The sequence below is a fragment of the Leopardus geoffroyi genome, chromosome D4 (assembly GCF_018350155.1).
Source record: "Leopardus geoffroyi isolate Oge1 chromosome D4, O.geoffroyi_Oge1_pat1.0, whole genome shotgun sequence".
Classification (NCBI taxonomy): Eukaryota; Metazoa; Chordata; class Mammalia; order Carnivora; family Felidae; genus Leopardus; species Leopardus geoffroyi.
Window position 1 is genome coordinate 74,978,303 of NC_059342.1, and position 19,496 is coordinate 74,997,798.

At 42.2% G+C, this 19,496-nt stretch overlaps 1 long non-coding RNA gene across 1 annotated transcript in view; it reads left to right on the plus strand.

The window, feature by feature from the left end:
* Window positions 1-19,496, plus strand: part of LOC123593344 — a 131,206-nt gene that overhangs the window by 50,836 nt on the left and 60,874 nt on the right. The window lies entirely within an intron of this gene.

The following is a 19,496-nucleotide window of genomic DNA, read 5'->3' on the forward strand; positions in this document are numbered from 1 at the left end:
GATGTGTCAAGCTTGCATATAAACCTGGGATCGAAAAAAAAATCACAGAAAGGGGAAGGACTGGTGGTGAGGGTGGGGGTGGGGAAGTGCCCCGGTGCAGATGGTGGGGGGCGTGTTCTGGGTGCTGTGTGTGTGCGTGGCGCTGGGCGCGTGGTCTGTGCATGCCGCGCATGTGTGGTGTGCACATATGGTGTGTGGTGCACGTTGTGTGTGTGTGGTGTGTGATGTGTGGCGTATGTGTGCATGTGACTGCTACAGCTGAGCCTCTATCTACTATCTCAGGCACAGTGCTCTTGCTAGAAGTGCTCTACACATTGCGTCACTCCGCCCTCACCTCTGCCCTCTGACGCAGCTACGATTTCCTTTTTACGGATGGGAAAACTGAGGATCAGAGCGCATGCAAACTGTCTCCACGAAGTGGCAAATGTTCATCAGTGAGATCACCTGGGTGCAGGGCCATACTTGTATGGCCCACGCTAAAGCATTCAATCATCACTGTGCTTAAAAGCAGAAAACTTGAGCCCGGGTCTCAGCCCTGCCTGCTATTGACCTTGGGTCCTTGTGCAGGTCCTATGCCCCTCCCCTTACCCCCCCCCCCCACCCCCATGCCTTGACATACACATCACATGAGATAGTCTAGTAAGGGAGATCCATGAATGGGGATAGACTTGGCAAAGGTGTTGGCCCATCCTGGTTAAACATTCCCAGTGGTCCCCTGGGGCTGAGTCTAGACTCCAGACCGCTATAATAGATTCTCTGGGGGACAGAGCTGTCACATCTGCAGTTACTAATGATCTCCATTTCAACACCCCATTTAAAATATGAATCACTGCATAGCTGGTGCCTCCAGATGTAGCTCTTTGAATACTTCATTCGGAAGTACCCAGTTCTCTGTAGCGCCCGCCCTCCCCTGCCTTTCTGCTCATTTTTGGCTGCAGTATATCTCTGAGAGCCAGCAGAAATCCCAGCTCCTCATAAGGAAACGTCTTGTATCCAAAGCCCAGCTTGGATTATTACCACTGCCACAATTGCAGACTTGTGAGCAGAAAAACCCAGACTTCTGAGCATCACCTGAATTGGGTCAGGCTCTAGGGATTGGCCTGAATATTCCTCCCCCGTGAATCTATAAAATCACAGATCCTGGAGATAGAAGAGTCATCAAGAGGTAAATTATTTTCTTGGGCCAACTCGAATGGTATAAAGTATACCTATTTTGCGATTGAGGAAGCTGATGACCCCTGGGCCCCAAGTCGGGCCTGGTTTTGGGAGAAGTGGGTAAACCTGTTCATCTGGTTTGGTCACTGAGGTAGGAATGAAGCAAGTCAGTGTCCTCAGGGTGCATGCCCAGCTGATCTGGTGAGACAGCTGTGTCCAGTGGTGGGCACGGGCAGTGAGCGGGTAGCGGGGGCTCCATAACCTACCAGGCACTGCTGAGAACAGAGCCCTCCCTTGGCTTGTCTTCAGTCTCTTTGATGAAAGTGGAAAACTTCTGATTATGGAATGAAAGCTGTAGGTGTTGAAAAATAAAAAAGCTGTGCTTGAAGTGCAGGTCTTCCTGAAGGCCCGTGGGGCTGAGAAGGGCAGCGGAAAAAAATGTTTGTCTTACAGTTACACGTTTTGCATATAGTACAATGTCCTGAGAGGGAAGGCTGACAAGGGGGAAAAATCATCCTTTGTTTTGACTCAGAACCTTCTGAGCAGTTGAGATTTTCAGATCCGTTTGCCTCTCCATCAGCTTGTGAGCCCGATCTCACTGCTGTCCCCGTGCCTCTCCACCACACGCAAGCTTGCAACCTTCCCTGGTTCCCACCCCGCTGGTCTCACCCCCTCTGGCTGCCCAGCTGCTCTAGACTCTAGCTGGGCCAACCTGGTGGTCTCATCCCTTGTGCTGCCTGGCTTCTCTCTCCTTTCCATTTGGCCACCCAATATACAAATGGAAAGAGCTTTCATAGAGTTTCTTGCTGAGTGACTTTCAAATCCATTCTGGAAGCTAAACTGTACAGGGAGCATAGAAATGTAAGAAAGCAGAGCTATTCTGGCTGATGCAGGGGCAACAAGACTGGGGAGGAGGGCTGGGCCCAGCATGCTCATTTACCTTTTAGCCTGGGGTACCTCCAGGATGGAACAAAATTTGTGAACTTGTGATTTAGCTCAAAACCCTTATTCCTCAAATCAGGAAACTGAGGCAGAGAGGTGGAGATGAGCTGAGGGGGTTCATACGGAGAGAGATAAAGTCACGTGCTTGTTCTCATCCCCTCCCTGCTAATATTCCAACCAGCTTGCCAGGCTCCTCCCCCTGCCGCTGCTTCAGATCCTTCCTGCCTCTGCCACCTGCCTCCACCTCCCAAGGAAGCCTGCCCAGGTCTCCCACTCCTGCCAACAACCTCTCTTCAGAATACTCCATGGTCCTGCCACACAACATTATATCCAATTATCTACTTGTTTTGACCTCTGCCAAGTGTGGGAACATGTGTGACTTTTGCATTTGGCATAATAAGACTCAGGGTTCTTGAGGGCAGTCTTCTCCAGATTCCTTGCCTCCCACCCTGCACAATTTGGTGTTGGACCTTTGTATGATCAACCCTCAGTCAATGCTTGTGTTGATATTGTGTTTATGGAAAGAGAAGGTTCTAGAAGTTTGGCTTATACAAAGGAATTGTGTGATGGCATATTTGTCTGTCACTTCTCAATGGTTCTGCATTTCCCTGTCCTTCTCCAGGGTTACTTGGCTGCCCATTAGCTTTTATGTTCCAGCATGGCCCCACGAGAGTCACCACCAGCCTCCTTTCAGCCTGTAGTTAGTTACTGAGGTGTGGCTGTAGCATCTGAGACTTAGTGGACAAACAGAACTAATCTCTCATCCCTTCAAGAAAGAACAGAATTTTGGAGAGATGAAGAGGAACCAGCTATAGGACTGCCCACCCCCACCCCGCCCCATCATTGTTTCCCTGTATAAAGAACTGTGAGATCTCTATCATACAGACCCAAAGTGTGGTACCTTGGCCAACACTAGCGGAATTTGGTGGTGCAGATTCTTAGGCTCCACCCTAGACCTACTCAATCAGAAACTCAGTCTGGGGTCCAGAAATCTGTTTTAACAAGTATCCCAGGGAATTGAAATTTCTGAAACCATTTGGAAATCATTGGTTTAGGAAAATAATCTGTCTAAATTCTGGGAAGAGTCTATAAGGGATCATCGGGTCTAAGCTCTGGCCTTTGAGCAGATGGAGTCCTATCCCCATTATGCAGATGAGAAAACCAAGGCATAGAAAAGTTAGCGATCAGGGTCATGTCATTGGAGAATGTTGACATGAAGATTCATTTTTCTGTCTCTTGATTGAGTCCACTTTCTAAACTCAAATATGGCTGTAGGCTGTAAAAATACTATTGCAGACGGAAATATATTTGTAATATTTATCTAAAGTTATCTTGTGGTGATCACTGTATGTGGTAGAAAGAAATATTTTTTAAAACTATTAGTATATGTGAGAGAAGGGCAAACTCTTCCAGGGTATTTTCAAGCAATGAAACACGCAAGAAGGATCTTGTCCCATTAACCGGACAGCCCTCTGTTTTGCAGGGGTTAACATGAGTAGATTGGACGTAGGTTTTGGCCATAGTGACACTGCACTGAGAGAATCTAGTGACTGAAGATACGGTGAATGTGGAAGGATTAGGGTCACAGAAACTACGGTCATGGGTCAAATCAGCCTGCTGCCTATTTTTATAAATAAAGTTTTACTGAAAAACGGTCGTGCCCATTTGTTTATGCATCCCTATAGCTGTGTTTGCATTACAATGGCAGAGTTGAATAGTTGCAACAGAGGCCTTATAGCCCACAAAATCTAAAATATTACTACTTAGCCCTTTCCTGAAAAAGTTTGCTGACCCCTGATTTAGAGTATTAAAATAAACTCAACTAAAGGCAGTATTACAAAAGAAGGGATTTGAAGAAAAGAACAGAAATGTGTTTCCTCAGACTCCTCCATAAAATCTGCACTTATGTTAATATTACTAACTCATGTTTTCATGTGAAAAGTTTCTTTCTTGGGATTCACTAATTGTAAAGCAGCTAGATACCCTCATTTGCGTGTGACCAAGTAGACTATTGGAGAGGGCACAGGAGCTGAAAGAGAAGCATGGCAGAAGAGATTTGGAAAATATGTAGACAGGTATACTTTCAGCATTGGGAATATGTGTGTGTGTTCGTGCATGATATGTAATATCCATATATATGAATATATACATCACATGCACACACACACATGTTATTCCTGCCCACTTCAAAAAGGTTTTGAGGCAAGTTAAATGCACAGATGTATAAGAACTGAAGCCATTAAAACAAGGCAAAAGGTAGGAGCCAAGACGTAAAGTAGAGTAAAGCAAAAGGAGTAAGAGATTAAGAAACCCAGGCGGATGACAGTTTTCAGCGGTTGAGCACAACATGTATACTTCAGAGCTTCTTGGTAACCAGGGCAAAGAAGAAAACATACTGGGTTGCATAACTCTCTTTGATCGTAAAAAGCAGATGAGTTCAAAAGGAAAAATGGACCTTTTGCTGCTTGTATAGGTGCTTTGAAATATATAGCATATTCTGAAATGGCTGATGGTAATCTATGAATTTAATGCATGGCATCACAATGAATCAGGATAAGAGCCAATCTTAACAAATGAAAATACTAGAATATTTTAAAAGAAACATAGTCTTATGATTTTCAGTGATGCAGAACTAGCAATAAACAAACACTAGGGCAGTGGAGAATTCAAGGCAAAAACAAAACAAAACAACAACAAAAAACAACATCACTTTCCTGGCATCTAGGGGCTTCCAGGAGAGCTGAAGGACTAGAAGACTCCTAGGTTAGATGGTCCTTAAGAAATCTGTTGTCATCTAGAGAAGAGAGGAGAATTTGCATTTTTTTGCAAAGCTGGGAAAAGATATTTCCATATCAATAAAACATAGGTGAGGAGAGACAGGATGACTTATTCTACGGTGCATCACCCATTGGGCGTTTGAGGGCACTACTATGAGCTAGGCAGTGTCCTACAGCATTGAACACCACACGTCATCCCTGACTTTGCGAAGCTTACAATCAGGAGAGTGAGATGGGCAATTAAATATGTAATTACAATACAATGTAATTGATATTAACACCAGATAATTCAGGGCATTCTATGTGCATGGTGGGAAAACCCAAGCTCATCTATCATTCTCCAGGGAGGCTTCCTTGAGGTGACATATTTGATGTGTACATTAGTTTAATGAATAAATACCCACTCAAATTGTACTAGGTCATTTCACTCCTTTCCTTTTCCAGTTTAAAATCTTGCAGCATCCATCCTTGTCTGTGGAGTCCTGGTCACGTTTTCTTGCATGGCCTCCCTGGCCCTCTCCTAAGACTCATTTTCAGGTTCTGATCCCACCAAAAGCCTAGCTCCACTCCACGTACACTGTTTATTCTGAACTCCTAGCTTACTAATCTCTTCCCTGACTCTGCTTTCACGCAGGCAGCATCCTCACCACTACATCAGATGCCCTTTCTTACATCTCTTGCTCTGGCAATTCAAAACATATTTTTTGAAGTCGCTGTTCAAATATTGTCCCTTCTCTGAGCGCCCACCCCTGACTTTCAGAAAGAAATCTATCTCTCTTTGCTCCTTAGGATTTCAGAGCACACTTCTACCTCTTGTCAATAATGATGACAGTAATAGTTTTATGATTACACCCACCACCTACATTTTGTGAGCTCATATTGTGTGCCAAGCATGTTACATTCATAGTTTCACTTAATTTGTACAATTATCTCATGAGTGCTCTTATTCCCCTTTGGCAGATAAGACAACTAAGGCTTGGAGCTGCCAAATGGTTGTTCCAAGGTCGTATTGATATTGAGTGATGGAGCTGGCATTCTGAGCCAGGGCTGCCTGACTGCAGAACAAATTGCTATAAGCACCATGAGATCCTATTGCCTGTATTCTAGGTAGCTACCTATAGCTCTGTCTCCCCACCTGCACTGTAATCACTTTGAGAACACAGCATGTCCCTGGAGTAAATAAACAGCTTGCATGTGTCCACACCTAGCATGCTCCCGATAAAGGTTTAAATTGTATATTTACCTAATAAATCCAATTCAAATACCTAACACTGCGAAAAACACCATTTGTTTTAAGACTCCGTGCCATTTTCCTAAATGAAGTCTAAATATGAGCTTGTTTCAGAGAAGAGATCCCAGGCCTGATCCTTTCCCTGATGCCTCCCCTCTTGCTGCCTTCCATTCTACAAACTCCTATCTCTTTCCCTACTCTGGTCCTTGCCCCTAAGTGTAAGGGCACACATATGTCTCAAAATAAAAGCAGATGGAACTGACACATAGATGTCTAAGGAAATTAGTATCTTCTTGGAACAGTAACTGGAATATAATTGGTGGGCAAAGAAATCAACAAACAAAAGTTATTTGGAAAAAAAGGAGAAATAGAAAGAGGGGGGTAGGGGGGAGAAAGAGAAATTTGGAAACTTTTCAGAAGTTTAGGATCTGTTTCATTTGAAGAGAAGAATGGCTCACTTCTGAGTTACTCAGACTTCTTTTATGTAGAATACAACCTCTATCCTCTGGTTGTGCTAGATTTATGGACTTGGTTGGGGGTTGAGGTTAACACTGAAAGATGTCCTAAAGTGTTGTTTCCTGATGTTAGCAAAATCAGGAAATGACCTTTTCTTTTCTCTTTAAAGTGGGCTAGCTTTTCTTTTCTTTTCTTTTTTTTTATTTCTAAGAAATTTGAAGCTCAATGGGTCCTGCTTTTGAAGTAAAAATTGATTTATTCCCCGAGTAAACCATCTCAAGTTGAACAGATGTGTTAGCTGTGCAGTGCCACATATTTGCAGTTGTGAAGCAAAAAGCAGAGGAGAAAACATGTTGACCACAACAGAATGCACCAATTCACTTTTTGTGGCTGTTATCTTTACTGGGAAGGAGAACAAAAAAGTCCCAACATAACCTTGGCTTCTTAACATCAAAGTTTCAGCTGTACAAAGAAAGGGGCTTATTGTTAGACTGAAAGAACAAAATGTGAGTGTCCTAAGACGGATGATCAATGAGAGGGACCCCAAAAGGTGTTAACGAATGGAAAAATGTGTGGAGCACCTCAATGGGAAATGTACCCTCAGTGAAGACGTAGTGGAGTATGCATGGGGGGAGAAGGGTTCAGAGCATTGTCTTGGAAATACAGGCCTGACTTCACATCTCTCCCACCTCCTTCTACTCAAGCAAACATTTGCTGAGCACTCACTGTGAAGTAAATGCTTGAAACTTTTTGGAGGGGGTCTACTTGGCCCCCCATCTCATTTGTCATTGGCAATGGGACAGCAATCGTTTTCCCTTTCAGCGTGGTTAAAGAGTTGATATTGTTTAAACACCTTAGAATACCTCCTGGTGCGTGGTGAGCACTCGGTTTACATTTGTCCGAAGGGATCAGGACTCTTCCTTTTGTTGGCTTGAAGTGTTAGACACCAATCTAGATACATAAACCACTGAGTTTATCTAGGCAACCAAACTCCTCCTCCATCATCCCGGGTCAAATCATCAAAGACCTCATTCCCCCTTTGCATTCTCCCTCTGTCTCCCCTCCCAAGCTCTTTCCCTCCATCTTTGCTCATTTGTTCTTATTTTCGCCTTCCTTCTTCTATTCCCTCCTGCAACTTCCCAGCTGCAATTTTGCTAAGCATATTTACTCTTTTATTTTCATGTTATATATGTTTATGTTTGTCCCAAATTATTTACAATGAATATGTGTTGCTTTTGGTACAAAAGGGTACTAGAAACAACCTAGAATCTGTATGCAGAGGGGAGACCACAAGCAATATTGTGGGGCAATACTGCACATATAATGTTGTTTTCTGTTTTAATATATGTAGTTTCCTATAGGTCATAGGAAATTCTATTATTTCCTTGTCTGAATATCATGTACTACCTTTCACTGCCTCTTTCTAGGGAATGTGGAATATATAAGAATTAAAATTAAATTTTTCCCTCTGAAACCAGCCCACAGAGTGGTTGACACAGCCCTGTGTGCCCTTTTCTCCTTCCTCTGTGAAGTTGCTTTCTGGGATATCCCATTCTGTCCCTCACATCAGAAAATGTGAGTATAGCTGACAAATAGCCGGACAAGCTGGAAACCCTCAATGGGAACTGAAAGAGCATAAGGTATCAGCCCAAGGAGTTCATCCTTCTGTTTGGTCAAACCTTAGAAGATGAGACCCCTGTCCTTAAGGGACTGGCACTCAGACATGGCATGTCAAAGTACTCTTGGCACTGAACTCCTGTTGTGAGATCCTGTCTTTGGTTTCCCTGTGAATGTCCCTTAAAGGAGCGGGCTGAACAAAACTGACTTCTACCCCTGAGGTCACATGGCTTTACCTTTCTTTCCTCTTTCTCTTGCTTTAATGTGATAGCATTTTGGGGGGAGAGGAATTTGGAGGGGGTCTACTTGGCCCCCTGTCTCATTTGTCATTGGCAATGGGATAGCAATTGTTTTCCCTTTCAGTGTGGTTAAAGGGTTGATATTGTTTAAAACACCCTAGAACACCTGTTGTGAGTGTTTAAAAATTAATACATTTAGAACACTGTGGAAGCTATTGTCTCGGCTGCATTGGGATTGAAGGCTAATTGACTAATTGTAAACTAAAATAGAAGGATCTAACCTCTCTTACTTGTAATCAGTAATTTTGTGATTACAAGCAAAAACTAGAAACAAAAAGAGGAAAATATGCATGGATATTGATTTGACCCGGGGATGAGTAAGAGTGGCAGAAATTAGCTTGTGTCCACTGTTATGCCCCTTCTGAGTGACCACCAGTTCTGATCCTGGGTTCATCTATTATACCACTCCCTCTTAAACTTCATGCTGAGGAATTGCCTACGGATCTTGTGAAAATGTTGATTCTAATTCAGTAGGTCTGGGGTAGGGCTGATTGCATTTTTAACAAGTTCCAGGTCCTGCTGATGTTGTCTCTCTAAGGGCCATTATTTGCATAGAATAGATAACCAAACCCACATGACTTCCCTTAGAAGGACACCGCAGAGGAAACACAGCAGGCCAAGACCATAGCACCAAGAGAGTCTCCTCAGTGGGCATCTTCATGGCAGTCTACAGTCTATTTTCCTTCTTCCCCCAACAACACAGGTGTCCTCATAATGAGACTATACCATTGGGTATAGGGGCCACTCTGTTTTAAAAGCCCCAAGCTCTGTTGGAACCAATATCTGTTTTCACAGCTTCCAAAGTCCCAAATCTATGGCTTTCCACCAGGTATTTAGGCACAGTTTGCCCCATCTAGAGGCTGTTTATCAATCAGAGGTCATTTTCCCCATTAGCCATGTCATCCCACCTTTATCAGGGGATACTGCTTTGAGGTTAAACCGTAGTCATTTTCCCAAAGAGAAGGCAAAGGCATTTTGGTAAACCTTCACTCATACTTACCTATTTGTTTTTGTTTCTGAGCACATAAGATCACCATGAAGTCTACAATGGCTGTAGATAAGGTGGGCCATGTGACTAGTTTAAAGAAATGAAATACGATGAGGAGTTATGAGTTGGTATATTTCTCTGAGCTCTTTCTCAGCTAATGAGCTGCGTGTAGGAGATCCAGGAAAGCACTCCAGGAAAGCGGTGTGGGGGATGGTAGAGTCTCAGCTTGGAGATGTCAGGTAAGAGTTGCTATATATTGTGTGTAATATATAACCAGCTTAACTTATAATTTATTGTCTAAACCAGGATGCCTTAGAGGCCAAAGGGACTCTTATATTAATAATTACACTGAATTACACTGGGAAAATGGGTCTAACTGGGCACTGTCCTAGCCCAAACCATATACATATGGTCATTCTAGGTATAATCCATTTTATCGCCCCAAAAATTCTTTAGTAAAACAGTGTGCTTTACCACCAGTTCCAGAGGTTGTGTGTGTGTGGGAGAGAAGCATATATGAAGTACTGAGTCCAGTGAGTAGGTAATTTGCAAAATCAAGGACCATACATGATGATATATTCATGTCTCTGTATAATGGATGAAAAATTCAGATCCAGAGAGATGACTTTTCAATGTCATATTATAAGCTGATGTCAAACTCTTGGTTTCTTCATTTCCCTTTTTTTTTTTTTCTTTTTTCACTCTGCCTCTTTGTATTAGTCAGGATACTACTAGGATAGGCAGCAGGAACAAATTAGCCCTGAAATATCAGGGACTTAAGAAACCATAAATGTATTTCTCATTTACATGAAGTCTATCAGGGAATGGGTAACCTTTGTGGTCTCCAAATTGGCTATGGAGAGGGAAGAGAGTGTGGGAGACTGTACATGGAATATTCTATAGTTCATGCCTGGGAGTGGCTTATACCACAACTGCCTGAATTATATTGGCTAGAACTAGCCATATGACCCCAATCTAAGAACAGGGGAGGCTGGAAAATGCAGTGTTTCTGTGTGTCCAGGAAGAAGAAATAGTGTGGTAAACATAAGCATTTTCTTCATACACTCTCTCAGAACTAATCTTTAACAGTTGGCTCTAACAATTGTATGAGAAACTATATAAAGAAGATTGAGGGCCTCTTGATTGCAGCAGAGTACCACACCCTCCTGTCCTCCACAGGAGACTGTATTAGTCTGCTCAGACTGCTATAACAAAATACCATAGACAAGGTGGTTTAAACAGCCAACGTTTATTTGTTACAGCTCTGGAGGTTAGGAAGTCCAAGATAGGGTGCAACGACAGTTGGGTTTTGGTGAGAGTTCCCTTCCTGTATTGAAGATGGCTGCCTTCTTACTGTATCTCAAGTAGCCAAGAGAAGGAAAGCAAGCTCTCTGGTCTCTTCTTATAAATGCACTAATCCCATCATGAGGATGCCACCCTCATGACCTCGTCTAAACCTCATTACCTCTCAAGGCCTCATTTCCAAAGACATTCACATTAGGGGTAGGGCATCAACATATGAATTTGGGGAAGAGATAAAAATTCAGTCCATAACAGACACCTTGTGCCATGTTCTGCTTGTACTCAGGATGTTATATGATTGGAAGTATGGATACTTGGGTTCTGGTCCACCTGTGACTCTGGGAACTTGAATCTCTGGTCATTTGGCTTCTTGATACATCCATTCCCTCAAATACTTACTTTTAAAACTCTTGAAATAATGGATATGAAGGAAATGTGTGGAAAATTATGGTGATTATAGTGCCACAGTCAGAGAAGGAGATGATGTCCGTTCATCTCATTTAACTTGTATTTTGACCACTAAGTGTGAAATATTTTCCTAGAAACTAGAGATAGAGTGGAGACCAATAAATTTGCTTGCTACATAAATTCTGTTTCTTTTTCTTCCTTCCTTTCTTTTTCTTTCTTTCTTTCTTTCTTTCTTTCTTTCTTTCTTTTCTTTCTTTCTGCCTAGTCATGGACATATATATTCTTTTTATGATTATTTGAATCTCATCTAATTATGGGTTGTAATTAGGTAGCCAGTCACAGGAATGAGCATGATTGGGATACTCAACTTAATCTGGGGGACATAAAGTCTTCCTGAGCTAGTAACATTTGATAACAGATCTGAATATTAATTTGGGAGTAATTTCTAATGATAATGATGATTACATTTTTTTTTTCAACATTTATTTATTTTTGGGACAGAGAGAGACAGAGCATGAACGGGGGAGGGGCAGAGAGAGAGGGAGACACAGAATCGGAAACAGGCTCCAGGCTCTGAGCCATCAGCCCAGAGCCCGACGTGGGGCTCGAACTCACGGACCGCGAGATCGTGACCTGGCTGAAGTCGGACGCTTAACCGACTGCGCCACCCAGGCGCCCCATTGATGATTACATTTTTATCAAGATCATGGGGCGCCTGGCTGGTTTAGTTGGAGGAGCATGCGGCTCTTGATCTTGGGGTGGTTAATTTGAGCCCCACATTGAATGTAGAGATTACTAAAACAAGCAAACAAACAAACAAGATTATACTATGTGCCAGGAGCTGTTTAACGTGTCTTATGTATACTATCTTAATTACGTTATTATCCCGATGAGTCCTCGTAACCACTCTATGATCTAGGTATAAATATTAGTCTATTTTTGCAGAATTAGTTGGAGAAAAGAGGGATGCATCTTCCAGTGAAAGGGAGCAGCAAACATGAAAGTCCTGTGGTTGGAGAGAACATGGCACATGACACATTTGAGGAACTGAAAGAAAGATGAAGTATTTGAAATCATACTGTGTAAAATGCCCTAAGGAAGAAGACTTTCTCCCTCCTCGACAAAGCGTGAATGTGTTGGGGGACAGAGGAGAGAAGCAAATGTAGACATTTGTGGTTGGGTGTGAAATTCAGCTGTCTATAAAATACACTTCCCATGTAATACAAACTTAAGTTGAATTTGATTTAAAAGTTTTGTATCTGAATTCCTCATAATATTACCATAAGAACTCATAGAAATCTAGGCTTTTGGGAGATGCATGAAAACCTAAGACCAGGAGGAGAGAATGGAGGGTTTGCTAGCACTTTCCTTCTCTTGAAGCTATAAGTTGGGTTTGGGAGCTGCCAAGGTTTTGCTGGAAGTAGAGTTCAACAAGGAATGCTTGCACTTGGCCTTATTTAAATGTGCAGTGTGGACTAGGGTAGAGAACAATTCAGTATAACACAACGATAGCTTACCTAGTCTGGCTCAGAGTGTTTTCACAGCAGGTTAATAGGAAAGACTTTTTTTCTTCTCTTCTTAGAAAATGATCAACTTTTTTTTGAAGTTGGAGTTTGATTTTCTATGCTAGGCAGCATTTTGTTTTCATTGAATTGACTTTGATGTGAAATTTCCTGGCATTTCTTAATTCTGTAGAGGAGGTTTCTCCCTTTGAAACTGAGATGTGTACGTGTCTAATTACATGTATTACTATGTCTGACTGATCTGCATGTTCACACATTTACTAGCAAGTATTTATCCAGCACCTATGATAGGCTAGCTTCTGGGAATGCTGCAGTGAGCACATCAAATAAGACTCATGCCTTTCACCGCCATGGAACTTAAAATTTGAAAGTGCTTGTAGACGTTCAGCAAAAAGATACGAGGGTGAACGTTTTATTGAACACTAAGGAGAAGAAGAATAGGTTGCTATGAGGCAGAATAACAGGAGGGTCTACCTGGGAATGGCTGGTGTGCTGGGTAGCTTCTGTCATCCTTCTTCCCACACTTCTCCACCATACCTGGGAGGCTGCCCTGGCTGGGCTGCCTTCAAAGGGCTTCTCTACTCTCAGTTGAGAATTGACCACTGGGACAGTGGGAGAAGCAGGAGGCTGGGGTATTTATGTCCTTCGTTCCTTTTCTATCATATCTTGCTACTTAGTTGTGACCCTCAAGTGAAGACCACCAATTCTGTAAGGTAGCCTTCTTCTTACACCTGCTGTCTCCAGGCTCTGGAACATGTTCCCTCCCCTTCTGCTTCAGGCCAAGGTGAGGTAATGGCTTGCTGCTGTTACTAGCCATGACTAACTGTGCTATCTCTTGGTGTCCCTTAACCCTGGCCATACCTTGGTATATAGGCTCTTTATTAACATTTCACCCACTTGGTATGTAACATTTGTTTCCTGCCAGGGACCTGACTAAAATATACTCAGGAGGGTCTTTTTGAGGATGTGGCTTTTATGTTGAAACCTGAAATGTCAGAAATTATGGACTGGAAAATTAATGGGAGGAAGTGGGTTTTAGAAAGAGGGAAGAGCATGTATGAAGGCCCCAAGGCCAGAGAGAATTTTATGTGTTCAGGGGACATATGGGGGAGAGACATGTATGTAGGCACCAAGCAGAAGTGGTGCCGCATGAGCCTGGAAAAGTGAACAGGGACAAACATACCTGGCTTTATAGCTGCTGTTAGGGAGTTAGGGTTTCATCTGTGTGCAATGGAAGCCATTGATGCAGAAGGAGATTAGACAGGAGAGTGTCATGATCAAATTTGACCTATTTATCAATTAATTTGCTTAAGGCCATTAATTGACACTGTATGCCAGGACCTGTATGGGTTAAGGGGGAGAGGGAGGCAGAAATAGAGGCATATAAGGCATAGTATTTCCATCAAGTAGCCTATTGGAAGAGTTAGGATATGGGTATATAGAATTTTAATATAAGACATGATAGTAAGTAGTATAAGAAGCAGTATGAATGACAGACTGTTTTCAGTGGGGATGAATAGGGAAGACTTCCTGGAGGTTGTAGCACATGAGTGGCTTTAAAGGATAGATGATCTTACCTTTGATGGTGGAAGGCATTCCAGGGGAAGAGAACTGTATGAGGCAGTACTATTCAAAGTAGCTGGTCTGTGTACCAATGAGAGAAGCTTTGGCTTGAATGTAAATCAGCGCATTGCTCCCTTCATCAAGACAGTCTTACACTGGGCTACCTGGCATTTGCACATGGGAGGTGGAGTTGCAAAGAAAGAGAAATTGGATGAAGTGGGATGCAGCCAGAAGGATGCAAATATCAGGGTAAGGAGCTGAAATTTTAGGCTGTGGGCAGTGGTGGCACATTAGACATTTTCGAGAAGAGTGGCAAGTTTAGAGCTGTGTTTAAATATGTAATTTAGGGGTGCCTGGGGGACTCAGTCAGTTAAGCATCTGACTTTTGATTTTGGCTCATGATCTCACAGTTTTTGAGTTTGAGCCCCATGTTGGGCTTTGGGCTGACAGTGTGGAGCCTGCTTGGGATTCTCTCTCTCCCTCTCTCTCTGCCCCTTCTCTGCTCTCTCTGTCTCTCTGTCTCTCTCTCTCTCAACGTAAATAAATAAACTTAAAGAAAACTTGTTAAAAAAATAATGTAGCAGGACAGAGGTGGATAACCTAAATGGGAAAGTCTGAGGCAATGATCAGAAAATCACTGTAGAAGCCACTATGGAGATTCAGTTTTCCCTCTTGTGGTTTTATCAGTTTAACAGGAGCTGTCTTATTTTTGAAATGATGGCTGTGGTCTAAATGTCTGCTATTCACCTGTTCCCTTTTCAGGCTAGTTCTCAATATGCTGAAACAAAGCCAGGGGTCTTCAATGAACTAAAACAGTAGTCTTGAGAACAAAAGTAAATGGCAGTCTGCTGACTTTTAGCTCACCAATGGGTCAGGGAGAGGAAGAGGGCTGTGTGATGTGCTTTGTGACCTGTGGGAATTTGGACAAATTAGGGAGTCGCACCACAGTTCATCACGCTCAGAGTAATGTCCAAGAATTATACAGAGATACTTGGATTATTAGCACTCTCTTTATTTGTAGGCAAAAGAGATCAGTCATTTTAATTAGCAAAGTTCCCAAACAAGATTTTGGAAGAAAAAGGGCAGGGAGAGAGGGAAGCCCAAGCCCAAAATCCCCGGGGGGTTGTCTGGGAAGAGGGGCTCTCATGTGCATATTTTTTGGGCAAACAGATTAGCTGACATCAAGCAAATAGCTCAGGGTGATTGTGTCCTTGAGGAGACTGGGTAGGAGTGTCAAAGAAAACCTTTCTAGTTGTTTATGGATTTTGTGGAAAACCTGATGAGCTTTCCTGTGGAACACACATGGCGGACTGGGTAACTGAGAGTACAGAGGGGCTCAGGTGCTTCCAGGCAGGGGGAATAGTGTTTAGGAAAAAGCCCTGAGGTGGGAGGAGCCTGGCATAATTGAGGATCTGTAAGATGGCTTTCACGGCTAGAACATAGTAGGGAAGGGAGGCTTCTTTCTGCATCGAAGCCCCTCTGTGGGTCCTTGAGTCAACTGGCTGTGCCAACCACAGGGCTGTTGCTGCATTGTCATTACCACGATCTGCATCATCACAGCTGCCATTTATGAAGCTCTCCTGTGGGTCAAGTGCAGCGGTAGGCACGTTCCATGCATCACCCCATAGGAACTTCCCAGCCACCCTGGGAGACTGGCATTGTCATCCCAGTTTTACCAAGGGAGATATTGAGACTCCCAGAATCCTGCAGCTTGCACAAGTCGCAGAAAGAGATTGGAAACCAGTTCCATCTCACTGCACAACCTCAGTCCTTATACCGTACATATCATTTCTTGCCGTGGTCCTCTTCACCCTCAACTCCAGCACTCAGAAAAGTGCAAATTGATATTTGCGCAGCTGACTACTGATATGGTAATTGTTTTGCTCTGCAAATGCCAACTTTAGGGCATTGTCTCCCCATCCAAAGTGACACAAACAAGAAAAGAGAAGTCTTCAAAATAAAATACCTTGCTTCCTGAAACAGGAATCTAGACTTCACACAGATGGATTGGAATTGGGGTAAGCTATTGAATGAGTGGCGGATCCAAATGAATTGCCCCCAATGAACATTCAAGAACTACTTACTAAAGTAAGTCCATCGCCTTTGAATGACATCACTTTGGCCATTGGGTGTCCGCCCAAAAATTCCCACGGACCCTGAGTCATGGCTTATGCATCCAAAATGTTTAAAAACAAATTCACCAATGTCCTTACTAACAAACACGTTCTTATACGTGGTGGGATATACACATATCTCTTCTCTGGTTGGTTGGGAAGGGTAAGTGTAAAAGCACAAATGTTTGAGTAAATAAATACATTTTGCTTTTTTATTTTAATTAAACCAGCAGTTCTGGTTTTCAGTAATTAAAATGTGGTCCCCTGAGGATCCCTGGAAACTTTTTAGGGTTCCCATGAAGTCAAAGCTATTTTCACAAATACCGAGATGTTTTTGTCCTCTTTCAAGCTCATTCACTCATGAGTGTTAAGTGGTGTTTTTGCAGAGGCTGTATGATGTGGGATATCTGCAAAAGACTGAATGAAGAAGCAGATGTGATTTTCCAATGGTTTCTTACTAAGCCAGGCATGAAAAAGATTTGCAAAAGTGTAAAACCAACGCCACTCTTCTATTTTTTTGCAAATATAGTGTTTTGTTAAAAACACTACATGTATGTCAACATGTAATTTATTATTGGTATTTTTAAATGAATGAATAAGTCAAGTTTCTCAGTTTTCATTTCGAATAATATCTATTGATAAACCCATACCAACACAAGTTTTTTGAGGTTCTTGATTTCCAAAAGGCTAAGGAGCCTTGAGACCAAAATGACTGAGCATCACTGACTAAATTAATGTTTAGGACACATTATTAATTCAGTGCTGCCTCATCCCAGTCCAATAAAAATAATTTGTAATTAAGTCCTAGGAATTCCTACAAGAAAACATCAGCAGCAATAATGTGGAGACTTCCTGCTACTTCTAAAGAAAGTAGCAGTTAATCTGCAGAATCTTGACTGCTATTTCACAAAAATAATTACATCTGGGTATACCTTAACCCAAGCACATAAATTGTAAAATATAATCAGAACACATTTCCCCAAATATTAATTGCTATTTATTTAATTGAGGAAAAATCTTCTGGATTTTCCTCTGGGGGGAAAAAAAAGGAAATTCATTTCTGAGAATTTCACAATCTCAGGCTCTTGCCAACTTGTGTCTAGTAGCTTTTTTCCCTGAAGTCCTAAGGGAGGCCCTCACAAACCAAAAGTGGTGCAATCTGCATTGTGATCCCGATTCTGCCCTTGGTTTGCTGCCTCACGTTGGGGAAAATCATTTCCTTCCTTGGGGTCCATTTTCCTCATGAAGGTAGGGAGGGAGCATCTCTCAGGTCCTTCCTTGAAAGATCCAAGTCTGTTTGAGACATCTAGAACAGAATGATAAGGGAATGGAGAACAGGGCACTTAGGAAATCACTCAAGTGATGGCAAAGACCAAGATTTTGGATATGGTGGAAGAGTGGCAAATGGGAGCTCAAAAAGAGATTGGAGGGAATTCTGCACCCAAAATTCCAGGGAAGATTAAGGGGGTGGAGTAGGTAGGTGTGGGAGCAAGAGTTTACTTGAGAAAGGCAGGTCACTTTCAAAGCTGAGAGGGACATTGGGAGGTCCCCTTATTGCTTATAGAAGAATTTGACATAGCATCTTGAAGGAAACAAATACCATCTGGCTCTACTTTCTGATTGTACAGTAACTTCTTTCTTTGGGTCATGCATTTGAGTCTGTTTTTAGTGCAAAAATCATGAAAGGAAGAAATTTGCTGCAAATATTGGTCATTTTTTTTTGTGAATCCACTGATGATGTTATCAGCCAGTGATTGAACAATGCCTTTGGGGTGCTTCATGGTGGTATCATGGTCTCCTTATTGCTGTCTTTGCTAGTTTGGTTCTGAATCCTTCTGTATCCACACTCTCAACTCCAGCCAGTTCCATCCACTTCCAGTTGTTTAAATCACTCTCAGTGTTACTCCCAGCCCTTTGCACATGCTAGTCCTTCTATCTGGGAGGCCCTTTCACCTAAACTGGCTAGCTGGCTAGCTTACAACCTAGTATCTTCTGTAATTTTTGAGATTGTGTATTTTTGAAAGTTGTTACTTCATCAAATAATATGTATACACAGTTAAAAAAAAAAGTATTGAAATATTTATAATGGAAACAGCAGTGCCCTGCTTACCAATCCCTACTACTTTCGGTCCTGCTCACCAGACAAACCACTTTTTAGCTTTTTCATGATTTCTTATGGCATATGCGTCTGTATTTCCAGAAAATATGCTTATATTGTTAATCTCTTGATTTATCAATGTCAGACTTCTATTGACTTCCTGCTATAGTAGGATGACAATTTTGACCTTTCGTACATCTCATTTGTCCTCTCCTTTTCCCTGAATATTTATATCATAATTTTTGGATGAATCAGAATCAGTGTGTATGTTTTTACAATCAAGCAAATGTTATTCACCACAGAGTCCAAGTACTATCTTAGCATCCTTTCTTTTCTTGTACAACTTTGTATGTCCTGAGTTTACAATGGCCTCTTTACCCCTAATCTGTGTGGGTTTTTTTTTTCTTTCTAAACCTATTCTTATCCTTTTTATTTTTTGTTACCCATTCTATCAGATCAGTAATTTTTCCCTTTTATTTTTTTTAATTTTAAAAGTTTATTTATGTATTTTTTGAGAGAGAGCGTGCACAAATGAGGGAGGGGCAGAGAGAGAGAGGGAGACAGAGAATCCCAGGCAGGCTCTGTACTGTTAGTGGGGCGGGATCCCACGAGCCAAACCAAGAGATCATGACCTTTGCCAAAATCAAGAGTTTTGGTCACTTAACCAACTGAGCTACCCAGGCGCCCCCTTTTTTCCCCTTTTAAACAGGGGTTGACAAAATCTTTATGTAAAATATCACATAGTAAGAAATTTTATACTTTTCAGTGCAGACAGTCTCTGTTGCAATTACTCAGCTCAGCTGTTACAGAGGGAACTCAGTCAAGGACAACATGTAATCTAGCTACTGACAGTATGTAAATGAATGGGCATGGCCATGTTCCAATTAATCTTTATTTACAGAAAACAATTGGCAAGTAGGATTGGTCCATGGGTGCCTCTTTGCAAGCCCTTGTTTTAAATGATAAAACACACCAGATATTAATGTGTGCTGTTTTTATTTTCCTGCATCTCTTGTCCTAGAG